This window comes from Schistocerca piceifrons, chromosome 1 (assembly GCF_021461385.2).
Source record: "Schistocerca piceifrons isolate TAMUIC-IGC-003096 chromosome 1, iqSchPice1.1, whole genome shotgun sequence".
NCBI lineage: Eukaryota > Metazoa > Arthropoda > Insecta > Orthoptera > Acrididae > Schistocerca > Schistocerca piceifrons.
Window position 1 is genome coordinate 1,125,124,166 of NC_060138.1, and position 19,967 is coordinate 1,125,144,132.

The window sequence follows — 19,967 nt, forward strand, 5'->3', positions numbered from 1 at the left end:
TTAGTTATATTTCCAAGATTGAAGGTTGCCACAGCATCATACACACCAAAATGTAGTGTATTAATTCCGACAAACACTGTTTTTGGGAGACGATGCCATATCACAGTATTCAAGCACTCGTTGGGGTTCTGCGTTTTTCCGTGAAGACATTTCATCAGAAGACTTCTGTCAGCCAGATCTCTGAAAATGGGCTTTATTTCTGCCATGATGGATGATGGTAGACTGTGGTGGTGAATGTATTTCTCTCCTGTTGTTAGTCCCCTATTGTATTTACACCAGCTGTTTTCACCTTTGGAGCACAAACCATGTTGTGGATGCTCATCCGTGGATGCGGTGTGGAAATATAAAGCCCATATAGCTCTCCTCATTTCTTCAAGATTGCCTGTATTTTGCCTGATTGCAAGGCCATAGCAGTTCTGAATGTGGTCTATTATGGAATCAGTCAATCTTCCTCTGCCATCCAAGGTTTTCACATCATCTAGTTTTTTCCTTTCATAACTGATTTTAACCTTCTCAGCCTGGCACCCATTCTCTTCTGCACATGTCCTATACATTCAAGTTTGCTTACATTTACACTGTTCCCATATGGTTTGCTTTCCAAAACTTCTTTGAATGCTTTAGAGTCACCATCTCCCAGATATTTGACATAGCGAACATTATACCACTGTGAAGAGCGATGAAAAATTTTCTTCACCCCAGCAACCTCCATGCCACCACTACTACCATAATAATTAGCAATACAGTCATCACTGTGTTCATTTTTCAGCCTGCCTGTGCACCTACAGTATTTAGACATTATTGCAACATCAATAACCTTGCCAGTACCAACACTAGTTGCTGTTACAACACCATTGTTGGAGGTGTGGCCCCTTTTCTGCCACGTGCCATCAAACGCCACTGTGAGGTCACGACTGCCGTCATTTTCTTCCACTGCTTCTTCCACAGCAACCTGCATTGACTTCTGTGCTACATCTTCAACTGCAGATCCTAGTACATAATTGTAAGCTTCAAACTTTGAAGGTGCACTTGGAAGATTTAGAACACCACATAGCATATCACCAGCTGCTTTGCCCTTACCAATTGCTCGCAATCCATAAACTAACCTAATATTTACACTATAAAGTTCAGTTTTCTTGTATCCATTATTTACAGTTACTGAAACCGAACTTGGAAACTTACAGCTGTATTTACAAACACTGCATATTAAATTAAACTGGGCAGCCAGGCCAACATGGGATTCTACTTTCAGAGAAACGTTTCCATGACATTTTTTGCAGCACCAACTGTTTTCAAGAGCTTCACACAATATATTCGTATCAATGAGTTCAAAAACTTCATTCCGTCTATCAAGTAAATTATATTTCTCTTCCAAATCTCTTAGTTTTTTATGAGAAGCACTGTTTTCATTTGGTGTAAGTTCGTTCGGCAAATCAGTAATAAGTGGATTCACATTTTCCAACAGTGATGATGATGAACTGCTTTGCTTTGCTAATGAATCATTATTTCTTTTCTTTTGCCAGTTCACACGCTTTTTAAATACTTTTGCTTTAGCTCTAGGCATTTTCACTGCGAAAAATGAAGCACTAAATACGAAATAACTCAACAACAACTACTTTCTTATATCACACTGTTTACAAAACAGTCCCGCCACAAAGTCAAAGAGTAACTTGAGGAAACCAGAGAGAAACATTTTCGGGCAACTAGTGTATAAATAGTCGCTGGAAACCGGGATATTTGAATTCATGTCACTTTAAAGGTACTGCCAAAAAGTTCATGGTCAGCCACGAGAGACGTGTATAACTAAAGCGCAATACCCGATCTCACAAATATATAAAAATAAAATAGTTATAATTGTAGTAGAGCTATGTATGATACGTCATTTTAAAGAGGAAACATGGCAGAATATAATACGCCAATAAAAAAAAATTCGATTTTTTAACCCAAAATCCGATTCCGTATCCCCTTAACTTCCAAGGTCATCAGTCCCCTAGAACTTAGAACTAATTAAACCTAACTAATCTAAAAAACATCACACACATCCACGCCCGAGGCAGAATTCGAACCTGAATCGCTCAGCCACCCCGGCCGGCCCGGTTTAATTAATTAATAGAATATGAAGCAATTGGTATAAAGAACACTTTTTCCAAACTTTCTATAAAAGAAAGTCTGCTATCAAGACATTGCTTTTGTTCAATTACTTTATTTATGTCTGAACGTTTCTAAAACTGAAGACATTCGTCCGTGCTCTGCACTGCAGTCGAGCTCTGGCAACGTCGTTCTCTGTTCATTGGCTGACTGTGTTTTGTGAAGTCAGATGCGCAGAACGAACCTAAACTCGGCCGCCGAAGTAAATGACGCGCACTTTAGCGTCTCTACATTTCGTAAAGAATTTCTTTCAGCTCCCACCTCACAGTAAACATACCGCACATATTGGCCGCTTGGTTCGAGGCACCATGTCACGGACTGCGCTGCCGCTCCCGCCGGACATTCGAGTCCTCCCTCGGGCATGAGTGTGTGTTTTGTACTTACCATAAGTTAGTTTAAGTAGTAAGTCTAGGGACCGACGACCTCAGCAGTTTGGTCCCTTAGGAATTCTCTCTCTCTCTCTCTCTCTCTCTCTCTCTCTCTCACACACACACACATACACACTGTAGACAAATACATCGTCCGAGAATAGCCTCGTATCTCATTTTTAGACGATGGGGTAGACATAAAGTTTACATTATTACGCCGAAAGGATAAAGTTGCGTACTTAATTTTACGTTTGTTTTAGGTACGTGTCTGCAGACCTCGTCCACTCTTGCAGACCCCGGGCTCAATACCGTAGCGTGCCCACGACGAAAACAAAATGGCGCCGACCGTTGGTGAAAGAGAAGTGCCGCTGCGGTAATTCGTTTTCTGCATTTGAAGAGGCACACCCCAGTAATAATACATGCTTAATTAATGGAAAAGTACGGCAAAAATGTGTAATATGACAGAGGGGTAGACGATTTCAGAGTGGTCAAACAGGTCTGAGCGACGGTGGCAGACAATCAGTCTGTGGAATGAGATTTTCGCAACGGAGTGTGCGCTCATATGAAACTTCCTGGCAGATTAAAACTGTGTGCCGGGCCGAGACTCGAAATCGGGACCTTTGCCTTTCGCGGGCAAGTGCTCTACCATCCGGGCTACCCAAGCACGAATCACGCCCCGTCCTCACAGCCTTACTTCTTTGGAAAGTAGGAGACGAGGTACTGGCAGAAGTAAAGCTGTGAGGAAGTGGCACACAGTTTTAAGCTGCCAATAAGTCTCAATCCCTCTGTGAAGAACAAACTATCTCTGGAGAAGCGGACGCCCTGGTGCTAAGAGACTGAGCATCACAATGTGAGCGGTAGTGGAAAAAGTGAGTCATGTATTCGTAACTTTCAATATGTTCGTGACATTTTAAACCACGACAGAGATCTACGCCCTCTGGCTTCCACGACTATTCACAACCATTCAAATGGCTAACCGAACTGAGAAAGCAGCAGAAACGTTGCATCTGTCAGGCCGATCCCGGTGAGTTCTTTAGCGGACTAATCGCCACAGACTGATGCTGTGTGTATTACTACGACCCCAGACAAAAGCAAGCTATGGGGAGATGTGGATTCAGCAGTGCCGGCCGCTGTGACCGAGCAGTTCTATGCGCTTCAAAAAAATGTTAAATGTATGTGAAATCTTATGGGACTTAACTGCTAAGGTCATCAGTCCCTAAGCTTACACACTACTTAACCTAAATTATCCTAAGGACAAACACACACACCCATGCCCGAGGGAGGACTCGAACCTCCGCCGGGACCAGCCGCACAGTCCATGACTGTAGCGCCTGAGACCGAGCGCCTAGACCGCTCGGCTAATCCCGCGCGGCTCTAGGCGCTTCAGTCCGGAACCGCGCTGCTACTACGTTCGCAGGTTCGAATGCTGCCTCTGGCATGGATGTGTATGATGTCCTTAGGTTCGTTAGGTTTAAGTAGTTCCAAGTGTAGGGGACGACCTCAGATGTTAAGTCCCATAGTGCTTAGAACCATTTTGATTCAGCAGTGCCGAAAAACAGGAAAACCCAACCACCCCTGTGCAGGGTGATAAATGTTTTTTGTAAATGCCGTAGTGTGGTACTACCAGATTGTGCTCGTAAGGGGCAAAGCGTCGCAGGAGCTCACTACCGACATCTCCAGCCGAGGTTATGGCAAGCTGTCACGACGAAACGCGGTGTTTTTACACGCTGCTTCCTTGGTCTATCAAATTTTCATCCCCTTCCCCCTGTACAGGGCGAGCCAATAGTAGTTGTCACTAGACTTCGTTTTGCCTAGTGTTGTGGTAGTCATTTGTGAACTTCACTATTGCGTAGAACTCAGTTGACACCTACCTTACTTGGATGTTGAATTTCAGCTGTCTGATGTATCTAAGCACTATGGTACTTAACATCTGACATCATCAGTCCCCTAGACATAGAACTACTTAAACCTAACTAATCTAAGGACATCACACACATCCATGCCCGAGGCAGGATTCGAACCTGCGACCGCAGCAGCAGCGCGGCTCCGGACTGAAGCGCCTACAACCGCTCGGTGTATGATGGTGCTAGCCGTAGATGCTCATATTTCGTTTCTTCCCAAACCATAACAAGATTGCTAGCAAATGTCACTAGAATATGAAAAGAAAATGTTTTTCGATTCCACTCCCACATCTGCCAATTTTATCAGACGTTGACGTAAAATTCAAAACAGGAAATCAGTCTGTAATTATTTGTCACGCACAGACCGACGGAAATTTGTTTGCCAAACTACATTATGGCGGACGATGCAGACCACATGAATCTGCAGATACGCTGCTGTTCTATACTCAGAGACTAGACTTCTAAATGGTTCAAATGGCTCTGAGCACTATGGGACTTAACTTCTGAGGTCATCAGTCTCCTAGAACTTAGAACTACTTAAACCTAACTAACCTAATGACATCAAAAACATCCATGCCTGAGGCAGGATTCGAACCTGCGACCGTATCGGTCGCGCGGTTCCAGACTGTAGCGCCTAGAACCGCTCGGCCACCCACGCCGGCCCAGACTTCTAAATCCAGGTTATATAGAGATCACTGCTTGACACTATCAGTGTAAGATTATGTTGTTTGTTGTCATCTGAGAAACAATGAACATAAACGTGACCACGGATGTACAGCAAGGGAGACAGACTCACGCTGTACGTAGCTCTGAAGCTGGTGCCGCCATGTTAGATGCCCCAAAACATTAGCAGACAATTGTTTACGATCGCTTCTTGTTTTTCATTTCTTTCGAGAGCGCGCAACAGTTGTTTGAAATAGAAAATATCAGGAAGGCATTTTTGACGTTTTTCTGGTCTTAAATGCATATTTGATCTAGTAATACGACGCATTTCGCCTAGTTAATGTAAGCTGCCTTTTGTTGTACGTTTCGAATAATGAAGAAGAGAAGTTTGAGATGCGAAAAGGCTGCTTTCGTAAACCAGATTTTTTTTTTAACTGATGTCCGGTCTATCTCCTGTTCCCGAAAATGCTGAGAACACATTTTGCTATGTTTCGTGGGTTTCCAATCTTTTCTTCTCACAGCTTTCGCCCACTGAGCTTTCCGGGATGAACTGATGGGAAATTTAAAGCCGAATGATAGGAATACGACCACTACACTAAACTTATACGACCACTACACTAAAATTAAACAGCACAACCAAAACTTACAGCTTAGTCCATAATCAGAACCATTACTACAACTCTTAAACGACACAAACTGATATTTTTGATCTACGCATTTCCACCAGAAGCTAATGTTTGGCGCAACTAACATGGCGAATGTCTGCGTCAATGTCGTGAAGTCATGGCATCTGTGTACATTATACCTCCACCAAGTTAACTACTGGACAGCGATTATTTGTTTTGTAAACGTGGTAGAAACATTACCATAATTACTACACAAGCGAATCTTAATGTTGTTTCGCAATTTTTTGTGCAATCACCGACTAAATCTCGATAAAAACGTCGAAGTAGTATGTAATTGCAAGGGCAAGCCTGCGAAGAATTTAGGAAAATCTGAAATTGAGATTATATAAGCCTACTTTACTTCAAGCCCTAAATGAAGATGGTCCGCACAGGCATATAAAATTCCACGAGTTGTATGCATGCCGACAAGAAGTCGATTCCAAGTTTTTGTTCTTTGGCGCAACGATGTGACTTACAAGGTGAATGGCAGTATGAACAGATAAAACTGTGCCGACTGGGATTCTACGAATCCACATCTGGCGATGCAGTCTGAGTAAAAACGATACCGTCAGTTCTATAAATTATCTACCTATACGTAAAGAAATGTTGCTAAACTAGAGAATAGTTCACTTTTTAAACTTCTGCAGCCGGTTAAGGAGAAGATGATATGGCAATAAGATGGAGCACTCCTGCATTTATTGAGTTGTTCTGAGAGACTTTTCTAAATGAAAACCTTGATGAACGTGTTGGCAGACGGGGTGGTACCACTGAATGGTCTGCATAAACCCAAAATACCATTGCCCACGGATTTTTCTGTCTGGCGTACACTAAAAAAAGAGGTTCATTACGTGAAGATTCGTGATGTTGATCATTTGAAGGAACGAATCAAGTTAGAATTTGAAAACCTACAGTCCCAGAAGACATGTGACGGACTGGTAAATCAGTCATGAAAACTATAGTGTTATCTTAGAACTGCATGGAAACCACTTTGAGCATCTTTTGTACGTTCACTGAACTCTATATGTATTTATGTACTGATAGCAAATTTGTATTTTCATTTGTTAAATATTGCACCGCACGCATTTGTGTCACTGACTTACTGCCCACCCTGTATTCTGTTAACTTGGCACCCAATGACATTTCTTAACTTTGATGAAACCATTGCGTAACTGCATTTCCAGAAAGGCGACGATGTGATTTTTGAGATGGAAAGCTTCCTGGTAGACTACTACAACTAATGCTTTAAATGAATTCGCAATTGCGTATAAAGACAACCATCAGCTGTAGAATGGAATGACGACAATGAAAATTTGTGACGGACCGGACCCGAACCCGGATTTCCCAATTATCGTCAGCGATCCCCTTACCACTTTTTTAAATCTCAAAAAAAAAAAATGGTTCAAATGGCTCTGAGCACTATGGGACTTAACATCTGTGGTCATCAGTCCCCTAGAACTGAGAACTACTTAAACCTAACTAACCTAAGGACATCACACACATCCATGCCCGAGGCAGGATTCGAACCTGCAACCGTAGCAGTCGCGCGGTTCCGGACTGAGCGCCTAGAGCCGCTAGACCACCGCGGCCGGCTTTAAATCTCATTTTGTTCGTTATTGGTCATTGTATTTGTTCGGACCGGACGTCCCATGACGCTTGTTCAAGATCATCGTTGATCCATTGACTCAGGTGTTTTTATTATTATTATTATTATTATTATTATTATTATTACAGACGGCAGCTAACCCTCCGACCGAACCATTACGTGTATTACCGTACACGACAGACGTTGTGCTTTAAAGTTGCCTGCCCGATATCGGCCGATAAATACGATATTGCAGTGCCTATATTGCAGTGCCTAACACAGGAACTGCAATATCGTACTACGAGGGTCACTCCAAAAGAAATGCACACTATTTTTGTAAAAATACAGTTTTCATTCTGCATGTGTAAAAGTTTTACAGTGTGTTTTCAAACTTAGTTCAACCTGTTCCCGTCAGTGGCGCCGTCACAGCATGTCTTCAAGATGGCTGCTACACTTGAGGTTCGTCAGAAGCAACGTGCTGTCATGGAATTCCTGTGCCGTGAAAGCGAGGCAGTGGGAAACATCCACAAGAGGTTGAAAAAGGTGTATGGAGATGCTGCTATCGATCGCAGTACAGTTAGTTGGTTATGTGATGAAAGCGGGCACGGCAATATTGAGGATTGTCCTCGCAGCGGCAGGCCTCGTACTGCACACACTCCAGACAATGTGCAGAGAGTTAACGAATTGGTGACTGCTGACAGACGCATCACAATGAACGAATTGTCACGCTATGTTGGGATAGGGGAAGGAAGTGTTTGCAGAATACTGAAAGTGTTGGCGTTAAAAAAGGTTTGTGCCAGGTGGGTTCCCAAGGATGTTGACAGTGGCTCACAAAGAAACAAGAAAAACGGTATGCAGCGAACTTTAGGAACAGTACGAGAATGGTGGAGATGAATTTCTTGGAAGAATTGTGACAGGTGATGAAACATGGCTCCATCATTTTTCACCAGACGAAGAGGCAATCAATGGAGTGGCATCATGCATACTCACCCAAGAAAAAAAAATTCAAAACCACAGCTTCTGCTGAAAAAGTTATGTCCACGGTGCTTTTCGATTCCGAAGGACTCTTGCTTGTGGACTTCATGCCAAGTAGAACCACCATAAATTCTGATGCATACGTGACGGCACTGAAGAAACTTCAAGCTCAACTGAGTCGTGTTCGACCACATTGGCAAAAGCAGGATGTTTTGCTGTTGCACGACAATGCACGGCCACATGTCAGTCAAAAAACCATGGAAGCGATCACAAAACTCGAATGGACAACACTGAAACACCCGCCTTACAGTCCTGACCTGGTTCCATGTGACTATCATCTCTTTGGGAAACTGAAAGACTCTCTTCGTGGAACAAGGTTTGAAGATGATGACTCCCTTGTGCACGCTGCCAAACAGCGGCTCCAACGGGTTGGTCCATAACTTTGCCGTGCGGGTATACAGGCGCTGGTTCCAAGATGGCGTAAGGCAGTTGAGAGAGATGGAAATTGTGCGTAGAAATGAAAATACTGTTCCTAAAGGTCGTATCTACACATTGTAAAATTTTCAAACATGTAGAATAAAAGATGGATTTTAAAAAAATAGTGTGCATTTCTTTTGGAGTGATCCTCGTATAACTAAGGTCTCAGTCTGAAAAAATGCGTCGTACAGAGGGCTGGATAGAGTTGAAATTCCATCACCAGGTCACGTGTTGCTGCCTGATTTTTTTCATGGTGACAATAAACATGTCACTTCATGGTCACACGACAAACGTTTAAGTTGGCAGTATGAATAATGAACAAACGAGGAACGAGAGACGCTACATTTTCTGAACCAATTATAGCAGTGGGAACGTAAGCCGTTTCCGACTTCAGCATCCAAATTGGTGGCTTCCGCGTACGTGAACATTGTGTGTTAGTGTGCGACCACCTGCTTATAGCTGTGTTGCGATACCACCCCGAACGCAGTTTTTGGTTATTAAAAAATTTCGCCAAAAAGACGTCATCCACAAGTGGAGTGCCGAAAGTCAGACTTCATAATTGCTACGAAGGACGCTTGAGTTTACGTGCACGAAAAAGAATTAGTCGGCATAAAAGTTTTCTGGGTATGAATAGACCCAGAAGACGATCGCTGCAACCGTGGGCGAAACGTTGGTTTTTCTCCAGCAGCAGTAGTTTTATTCATTATAACGCGGTAGCATACCCATAAAACTTTGACTCTGGCCGCGGAAGCCGACGCAATTATATTACAAAAAGAATTTGTTTCTGTTTTACTGTTTACGGTTTTAGAGTGAACAACGTAAACTCAAGAACTCAGTATAAGAACTGTGATAACGGAAAGGGTGCTACTTCAAGGATATGGATTACGCGATACTGGAGAGAACCGTCTGGAACAAGACCCTGTGAAGAAAACAGCGTATTATTAAGTACCCGGAAAAAAACTCACGTAGTTACAGATGCGGTTCGCTGGCATAATTTCTGGATTAATTGTGGGAAACAATATCCAACTACAGCAAAGCTGTTAATTTCTTTACAAGAAGGTGAATTTTTATCGGGAGAATGGGGATGAACATAACTTAAAATGGTATTGAAAAGTATGGACTTCCGCTTTAAAAAGTTAGACGGACGAAAACTTGCTCGAAAAAGCTCAAGTCGTTACGGCTCGTAATACCTTCTTAAATAAAATGATAGGAAAGGATATTCATCCAATTGTATGTTTAGATGAACCTGGGTCAACTCTGTAAAGCAGCTGATAAACGCTGGACAGATGTCACTGCGAACAGGAGCAATCATCAGCAATCGGTAATGTGGCCCATGCAGATTCTTCAAACGGTTTTGTGCATGAAAGACTTAAGTTTCTAGATCGAGAACAAACTGTGACTACCATGAGGATATGGACAATCCAGGACTTCTACAGTGGTTTAAAGAATTGTTTGCTGCAGTGTAGTGCTCCGACTGTGATTGTAGTGGACAGTGCATCTACCCATTCAGTGATAATAGAAAAAACACCTAAAACTAGTGACTGTAAATAAAGTATGCCGTAGTGATTCCTGGCGACAGACATTAATTACTTCGGATAGGAAGATGACAAAGATGCTATTATATACACTTTTGAAACAAAATACGCCTAAAACACCTACATATGTTGTACGATGAAGTTGCAAGGGAGTACTGTCATGTGGTAATTTAGTCTGCCACCTTAAAACCGCCACTTCTACCCAATTGAATTTGTTTAGAGTGATGTTAAGGCTAACATTCGAAATAATAACAAGTCTTTTGCAAATAATAACAAGTCTTTTGCAAGAAATGGAAAGGCTATTATGCGAAAGTCTTTGTACCATATACACCACCTCATGGAGGAAGAAAGTAGAGCTTGTTGAAGTTATTCGAGGCCACATATTATTGATGGTACATGGTTTACACGTGAGAATGAACAAGTAATGATTTCTCTCTCGATGATGATGATGATGATGATGGTGACGACCGTTTTGGCACCGATTCGAATGGTACTGATGATGGAGAATTGGATGGAACTGCGCCACTGTCATCGTAAGTTAGTGAGTGTAAAGTTACAAATTTTACTTCTTTATTTTGTAATTTATTTCTTGGATTTTACATTTTATACTTATTGTCCAAGGCATGTGTCCAGAACTAATTCTTTCACTCTGTAATAGAGTATGATCTGTTCCATTATTTCGTTCTACGACTGTCTGTAGCGTTTCCTTTGTTACGCTTAGGTATGTAGAATTGTATGACGTTTTGTATGCAGCTATTACGGTAACAATTCCAAACGGTTCTCATAGACACTCTCATTAACTTCACTTGTTATTTACTTATTTCACGGTTCCATATATTATCAAAGCGTATCAGGGTGGCTATTCAAAACTGAAAAAAAAAAAAAAAATTTCCTGAGAATTCCATGTGTAAGGAGGAAGATGGTGTCAAGAAGCTCCTGCTAAATTAATGTTGAGCGATGGGTGGTGGGGGGGGGGAGATATAACAATAATGACTTTTCTTTATTTGCTCTCATGTGAGATATGCTAGCCAAAGCAATAGTTTAACTGCAATTTTCAGACATAGATAATTTATATGGAATTATATTCATGTAATTAACACACTTTGAAATATTAAGTATTTTAAAGTTTGTGATTTATAAAACTCAGTAAAATTAAATTTCAATGCTAGGTTAAAAAAGCAGAATTCCCTGCGATTTTATGAAATGCCCTGCGATATACCTGGTTTTTCCGGGTAAAATGTGATTCCCTGGGAAGTGCAGATTTTCCTGAATAATTGCCACTCTATTATTATTATTATAGTTGCTATATCCGAGGTCAGAAACATGTTCTTTGTTATGCTTACGTATACATTTTAATGCGGCAGCTTATACAGGGTGTCCCAAGAGGAACAGTGAATACTCAGGGATATGATACGAACTATCATTCGAAGCAAAAAAGTCGAGTAAACAGGGGGTCCAAAGTGCATACCTGAAGATCTATGAGCAGTTCTTCATCGTCGGTATTGTGAAACAAATCTCTACTCCTGCAATCCCTTTGCTTTCCATGTTTTGGGAGGCAGTACGAACCAATACAAGAAAAAATTTTCTACTAAACACTGGCTCTAAAATGCATACCTCAAGACCTATGGGTTATTGTTTATTTTCGATGCAGTGAACACGTTCCCTCTAATAATGAAAAAGTACCCATAGCTATTGAGGTGTACACATTTTAGAATCCGTGTTTACTAAACACTTTTTTCTTGTTTTGATCCGTACTACCTCTTCCCAAAATATGGAAAGCAAAGAGTTTCGTTCCTTTCATATCCCTGACTACCGACCATTCCTCCTGCGCCATACTTTTTAAACTACATTTAAAAAGCAAACTCGGGATTTATCAGCTGTGGGCTTGTGCGGTGACAGTTACTGGAACCTGGCAATTGCAGCATAGTCAACTACACGAGCGGATGTTTCAGCGGCCCTGGAAAACTTTATGATCAATGTGATTCTTCACGTTTTCCCAGAGAAATGAAAATTCAATGAGGTTACGGGATTACCGCAGGATGACTGCCACATCTTGCCTCGACATTTCAGCTGACAACCATTCACCCACGCTCAGGTGAGTGTTTAACACTGGAGATCGTTGGTGCATGCCGCTAAATACTATTGTTGTTGTTGTTGTTGTGGTCTTCAGTCCAAAGACTGATTTGACGCAGCTCTCCATGCGGCTATATCCTGTGCAAGCCTCTTCGTCTCCGAATAACTAATGTAGCCTACATCCTTCTGAATCTGTTCACTGTATTCATCTCTTGGCCTACCTCTATGATTTTTACCCTCCATGCTTCCCTCCAATTCTAAATCGGTGATCCCTTGATGCCTCAGAACATGCCTGATCAACCGATCCCTTCTTCTAGTCAAGTTGTGCCACAAATTCCTCTTCTCTCCAATTCCATTCAGTACCTCCTAATTAGTTATGTTATCTACCCATCTAATCTTCAGGATTCTTCTGTAGCACAACATTTCGAAAGCTTCTATTCTCTTCTTGTCAAAACTATCCATGTTTCACTCCCATACATGGCTACAATCCATACGAACACTTTCAGAAAAGGGTTCTACGCTCGATGTTAACAAATTTTCCTCCAGAAACGCTTTCCTTACCACAATCAGTCAACATTTTATATCCTCTCTACTTCGACCATCATCAGTTATTTTGCTCCCCAAATAGCAAGTCTCGTCTACTACTTTAAATGTCCCATTTCCTAATCTAATCCCCTCAGCATCACCTGATTTAATTCCACGACATTCCATTATTCTTGTTTTAATTTTGTTGATGTTCATCTTACATGCTGGTTTCAAGACACTGTCCATTCCGTTCAACTGTTCTTCCAAGTCTGTTGCTGTCTCTGACAGAATTTCAATGTCATCGGCGGACCTCAAGGCTTTTATTTCTTCTCCCTGGATTTTAATTCCTACTCCAAATTTTTCTTTGTTTTCTTTACTGCTCGCTAAATATACATATTGAATAACATCGAGGATAGGTTACAGCCCTGTCTCACTCCCTTCTCAATCACTACAACCCTTTTGTGCCTCCCGACTTATAAATGTCATCTGGTTTCTGTACAAATTGTAAACAGTCTTTCCTTCCCTGTATTTTATCGCTGCCACCTTCAGAACTTGAATGAGAGTGTTCCAATCAACATTGTCAAAAGCTTTCTTTAAATCTACAAATGCTATAAACGTAGGTTTGCCTTTGCTTAACCTATCTTCTATGAGAAGTCGTAGGGTCAGTATTGCCAGCCGGCCGGTGTGGCCGAGCGGTTCCAGGCGCTTCAGTCTGGAACCGCGCGACCGCTACGGTCGCAGGTTCAAATCCTGCCTCGAGCATGGATGTTTGTGATGTCCTTAGGTTATATAGGTTTAAGAAGTTCTAAGTTCTAGGGGATTGATGACCTCAGATGATAAGTCCTATAGTGCTCAGAGCCATTTGAACCCTTTTTTTCCAGTATTGCTTTATGTGTCCCTAAATTTCTACGGAATTGTTCGATAATTTTCACACCTATCAGCACTTGCTTCTTTTGGAATTGGTATTATTATATTCTTCTTGAAGTCTGAGGGTATTTCGCTTGTCTCATACATCTTGCTCACCAGATGGAAGAGTTGCTGGTTCCACAAAGGCTATCAGTAGTTCTAACGGAATGTTGTCTACTCGTGGGACCTTGTTTCGACTTAACGTCTTTCGGTGCTCTATCGAATTCTTTACGTAGTATCATATGCTACATACTATATACCAACATTTGTTGCGGGGGTTAATGTACATTGTTTACCGCTTTCTCCTCAGTCACGACAATCCGCCTCATATCTTTTATCACTGCGACAGCAGCGCGCCAAGCGGCCAGCACGTGACATTTCTGAACACGATGTCAGATGACTGCGAATTATATGTTTTATATTGATTTGTAATATATTTTTTACAATAGTGGGCGTATTTTGTGCCACAAAAATCGACATAACAAAAACTGACACCACGTTTGTCATACTCTAGTTTCCTAAATACCATGGGAAGTACGAAGAGTACAAGACAGTTCATTTACGATACTCTTACAACGTACAGATACTTACAGAAGAGTATAATTTTCCTTTAATAACAAAAAATTGCTAGTAAACAATGGAAGACCTGACTTTTGGCAGAAAGACGTCTGCCCAACAACGAAAAGTTTTGTTCGCTACACTTCCAGCCAAATCAGCGAATGTGGATCGTAGGAAAATTGTATGGAATGTAATACCTACATTATTCAACGTACCAAATAAACAAGCACAACTGCAGCTAAAGGAAAACCGCACAGGTAATGTAATAAAATGTCAGAAAGCAATAAAGGCTGTTTCCCAACAAAGACGAAACCAGTCCCACAAATTTTCGCAAGCTTATTTCTAACAGGTGTTGCAAGGTACGTGCCATCATGGGAAAGTCACTAACTTTTCTAAGCTAGCTTGCTAAGCCCAGACCATAAACCACTTTAGACGGGTTCAAACTACACGGTTGCCCGCGGAGCATGATGGGTATTATTATGCACTGTATGGTTTCGTTTGGTGACAAAGCCCATTTTCATTTGGATGGGTCCATCAACAAGCAAAACTTGCGCATTTTGGGGACTGAGAATGGGCATTTCGTGATGGAGAAGTCTCTTCACCTTCAACGGGTAACTGTGTGTTGTGCAATGTCCAGACATGGAACGATTGGTGCGATATTCCTTGATGGATGATTTCATCCCCATTATCCGAAGTGACAGTGATTTCGACAAGATGTGATTCGCGCTAGACGGAGCTAGACCCCACCGAAGCAGGAGTGTGTTTCATGTCTTGTAGGAGCACTTTGGGGACCCAGAGGCTACTGGCACAGGCCTCGATTGGCCGCCATATTCCCCAGGATCTGAACAAATGCGACTCCTTTTTGTGAGGCTGTATTAAAGACAAGGTGTTCAGCAATAACCCCAAAACCATTGCTGGGCTGAAAGTAGCCTTTCAGGAGGTCATCGATGTTCCGACACTTCAGCGGTTCATGCAGAATTTCGCTATTCGTCTGCGCCACATCACCACCAATGATGGCAGGCATATCGAACTTGTCACAACCTAAATCCGAATATCTGTAGTGACGTTTACGTGTTGAATAAAGTGTGTGCACGCCGTAGTTTCTAACTAATTTCATTTTTTTATGTAGTTCAGTAACTGTCACCCAGTATTTGCAAACAATGTACTCATTTAAGAAATCCCCACATTTCATTCATCGTAATCGATGTTTCTCGAAAGTCTGCAACTGTGTCTTTCGTGATTTAATTAATGAGATACTACGCTATAATCACGTGTTTTTTTTTTTCATGCTTAACATGATGCGATTTGTGAATTTATGTTCTCATTATCAAAAGCAAATATTTACATAGGTATTTTGTGTCATGTTTGTAAGTGTGTTGTTCTGCCCCTCAAGCCCAGCAGCTGTATTTTTGCAACTTATTGCAATCGGCAAGTCGGACAGATTTATTTTGTCCGATTTTTCGAAAACATCATATAAAATACCTATGTTTAAATTTGCACTTTTATTTTAATCATGAAACGCATTTCTGCTATGGTGGTTGTCTCATGATTAGGTTAAGATTTTTAGCAGCAAGCGAAAGCAATTCCAGCTTGCAATATAGCACCCGAATAACTCAGTATATATTTCGCACATTATCCAGAAACTGGAGCTAAAATATAAATGACTTAAGGAGAAATTTATGAAGGTGGGTCAGGCTATTCGGAGCACATACAATTGCACCAAAAAGTATTAGCACACGTGATTATTTATCGTTGCTGGTTACAAACGCCGCACCTTCTGATACACAGCACATGTACGTGCTACCTAACATACCTGACATTACAATTCTGCCCACAGTGCCTACCATTACAAAAGAAATGCAGTGTTAAGGGCAAACATATATCTTCTCTGCACACAAAAAGTATTGGCACAGAGCGTGGCTTCTCAGTATATTGCTGGGTTTTCAGGTACCGTAACGCCATCTGCTGACGCAATAGACACTGCGTGTTGTTGACGGCCCAGACGCTAGTATGTTGCTGTATTCCGCGATAGTGCTCACCATGGTGCCGAAGAAGACGGAACATTCAGTGGCGTTGCGTGGAGTGGTATTGCTCCATTCACAAGGGAGAAGTTATCGACAAATCGGAGCAGAGGTGTCTGTTAGCTACACCACGGTACGAGCCATCATTCATAAATATAAAGAGACTGGAACAACAGTGAATTACTGTCGTTCTGGACGTCCAAAAGTGCTTACAACCCGGGGCGTCGCCGCATCACCGCACTTTCTGGGAAGGAACCTTCTACAGGTGCAGCAGCTAATGCTGAGGTTGTTCAGACAACATCCGACAAGACGGTTAGTGTTCAAACTATACGGAATGTTTTGAATGAGGCTGACCTGCATCGACGTTCTCCCAGGAAAAAAACCTACATATCGGAAATTAACCGGCATAAACGCCTGCGGTTTACCAAGGACTACATCAGCAAGCCGATGGAGTTTTGGAACACTGTGATATTTAGCGACGAATCGAAGTTCAACGGGTTAGGATTTGATGCAAGAAAGAAAGTTTGGCGTAAGCCGAATACGCACCTCGACATCAAACACATGCATCCCACAGTCAAATACGGTGGGGGCTGTATCATGGTTCAAATGGCTCTGAGCACTATGGGACTCAACTTCTGAGGTAATTAGTCCCCTAGAACTTAGAACTAGTTAAACCTAACTAACCCAAGGACATCACACACATCCATGCCCGAGGCAGGATTCGAACCTGCGACCGTAGCGGTCTCGCGGTTCCAGACTGCAGCGCCTAGAACCGCACGGCCACTTCGGCCGGCGCTGTATCATGGTCTGGGGCTGCATGGCGGCGTCCGACGTTGGAAATCTAGCTGTAATCCACGGCACAATGGATCGTATGAGATACATCGACGTGTTGCGAGTTGATTTACACGCTAGCGCAGATATTGAGCCTTACTGGGGTGTTTCATTTCCAGCAAGACAACGACCCAAAACACACCGCCATGAAAACCCGGAAGCGGTTACTGTACAATTCCACCAGAAAGGTTCTAACACCACCTCAGAGCCCTGATTTGAGCCCCACTGAGAACCTGTGGGCTCATCTTGACACACAAGTCAAAACAGGCGTCCGTCCAGTAAAAACGACTTAGAGAAAGTGCTCCTGGAGGAATGGTCGAAAATTACCCCTGATATCACCCGGAATTTAACAAAAAGCATTCCTAGGCGTTTACGTGCTGTTATAGATGCTAAAGGGATGCACACTAGCTATTAGAAGGTGAACATCAATGAAGAAAACGAACACACTCTCCGATTCATACGCGTGTGCCAATATTTTTTGGATGCAGAAGAGCGATGTTTATTTTCATAACACTGTGTGCTACTTTACGGACAGGTGATTTGGACATATTTGTAACCTATGTAATTTAAAGTGGCACGTGTCTGGGTTCTGTTCTGAAATATACCGGGTGATCAAAAAGTCAGTATAAATTTGAAAACTTAATAAACCACGGAATAATGTAGATAAAGAGGTAAAAATTGACACACATCCTTGGAATGACATGGGGTTTTATTAGAACTGCCCCATATTGCTAGACGCGTGAAAGATCTCTTGCGCGCATCGTTTGGTGGGGATCGTGTGCTCAGCCGCCACTTTCGTCATGCTTGGCCTCCCAGGTCCCCATACCTCAGTCCGTGCGATTACTGGCTTTGGGGTTACCTGAAGTCGCAAGTGTATCGTGATCGACCGACATCTTTAGGGATGCTGAGCGACAACATCCGACGCCAATGCCTCACCATAACTCCGGACATGCTTTACAGTGCTGTTCACAACATTATTCCTCGACTAAAGCTATTGTTGAGGAATGATGGTGGACATATTGAGCATTTCCTGTAAAGAACATCATCTTTGCTTTGTCTTACTTTGTTATGCTAATTATTGCTATTCTGATCAGATGAAGCGCCATCTGTCGGACATTTTTTGAACTTTTGTATTTTTTTTTGGTTCTAATAAAACCCCATGTAATTCCAAGCATGTGTGTCAATTTGTACTTCTCTATCTACATTATTCCGTGATTTATTCAGTTTTCAAATTTATACTGACTTTTTGATCACCCGGTATGTTTCGTTTAATCTACAACCACTGAAATGTAGCTGTGCCAATACTTTTTGGTGCGATTGTATAAATACATTTATTGCACTTACGCTGATAACCCAAAACATAATGACCACCGCCCATTGCGACGTTGGATGCCACAAAAAGTACGTAAGCGGAGAGGATACGGACGGGGGATCATGCTAGCTAAGAGATGGGCTGCAAATGGGGAAATCCATAGAGATGACAATGACAATGGGCAGATTATTATTACAGAGCCTGTGAACGAGTTTCTCGAAAATAGGGAAGCTGGTCGAATATTCACTTGCTTCTGTCGTATCTACGGAAACAGGGAAAAGAAAATGAAACTACCACTAGAAGGAGATTTTCACTCTGCAGCGGAGTGTGCACTGATATGAAACTTCCTGGCAGAAGGTTCGCAGGAGAGCTTCTGTAAAGTTTGGAAGGTAGGAGACGAGGTACTGGCAGAAGTAAAGCTGTGAGGACGGGTCGTGAGTCGTGCTCGGGTAGCTCAGTTGGTAGAGCACTTGCCCGCGAAAGGCAAAGGTCCCGAGTTCGAGTCTCGGTCCGGCACACAGTTTTAATCTGCCAGGAAGTTTCAAACTACCACTAGGCGCTAAATGGTGGGACTTCCGCGATTCTTGACAGAAGGTGGAGTTCGGGGCTTGTGTGCTCTGTAAAGTAGGACAGATGGTGATCTATGGCATCTCTGCCCAAAGAGCACAATGCTGCACGCACAAGTGTTTCGGAGCATACCGTTCATCGTACATTGTAGAACATGGAGCTCCGCAGCAGACCACCCGTACGTGTTCACATGTTGACCCAACGACACCGTAAATTACGATTGTATTGGGAACGGGACCATCGGGATTCGACCGGCGATCAGTGGAAACTTGTCGGCTCTTCGTGTGAAGAACATTTTTGCTACTAGGTCGATGGTCGTCTCCACAAACGCGATCATCGAGGTGAAGGGTGGCTCGAAACGTGCAGCGCGCCACGGGCGCAGACTGGTGGGATATTATGCTATGCGAGACATTCTCCTGCGCTTGCATGGGACTTGTGGCAAAGACACGCTCACAGCTGGGAACCACCTCCATTACTTCATGCTTGATGTCTTCCCTGCGGCGATGTTATCTTTCAGCAGTATATTGTCTGTGTCTCGGAGCCAGAACCGTGCTAAAGTGGTTTTGATGAGCATTATAGCCGACAGGTGTGGCCAAGCGGTTCTAGGCGCTTGTCTGGAACCGCGCGACCGCTACGGTCGCAAGTTCGAATCTTGCCTCGGGCATGAATGTGTGTGATGTCCTTAGGTTAGTTAGGTTTAAGTAGTTCTCAGTTCTAGGGGGCTGATGACCTCAGATGTTAAGTCCCAAAGTGCTCAGAGACATCTGAACCATTTGAGCAATCTATTGAACTCACTTTGATGCCTCAGCGACCAAATTCGCCTGATGTAAATCGTATGGAAACCATCTGTTTCGCAGATCAGC

General features: G+C 42.6%; 1 non-coding gene across 1 annotated transcript; it reads left to right on the forward strand.

Moving 5' to 3' along the window:
- The first annotated feature begins 18,979 nt into the window (after positions 1-18,979).
- Positions 18,980-19,054, forward strand: Trnas-cga. Its single transcript has one exon. It is a non-coding gene; the product is annotated as a tRNA-Ser (tRNA).
- The last annotated feature ends 913 nt before the right edge of the window (positions 19,055-19,967 follow it).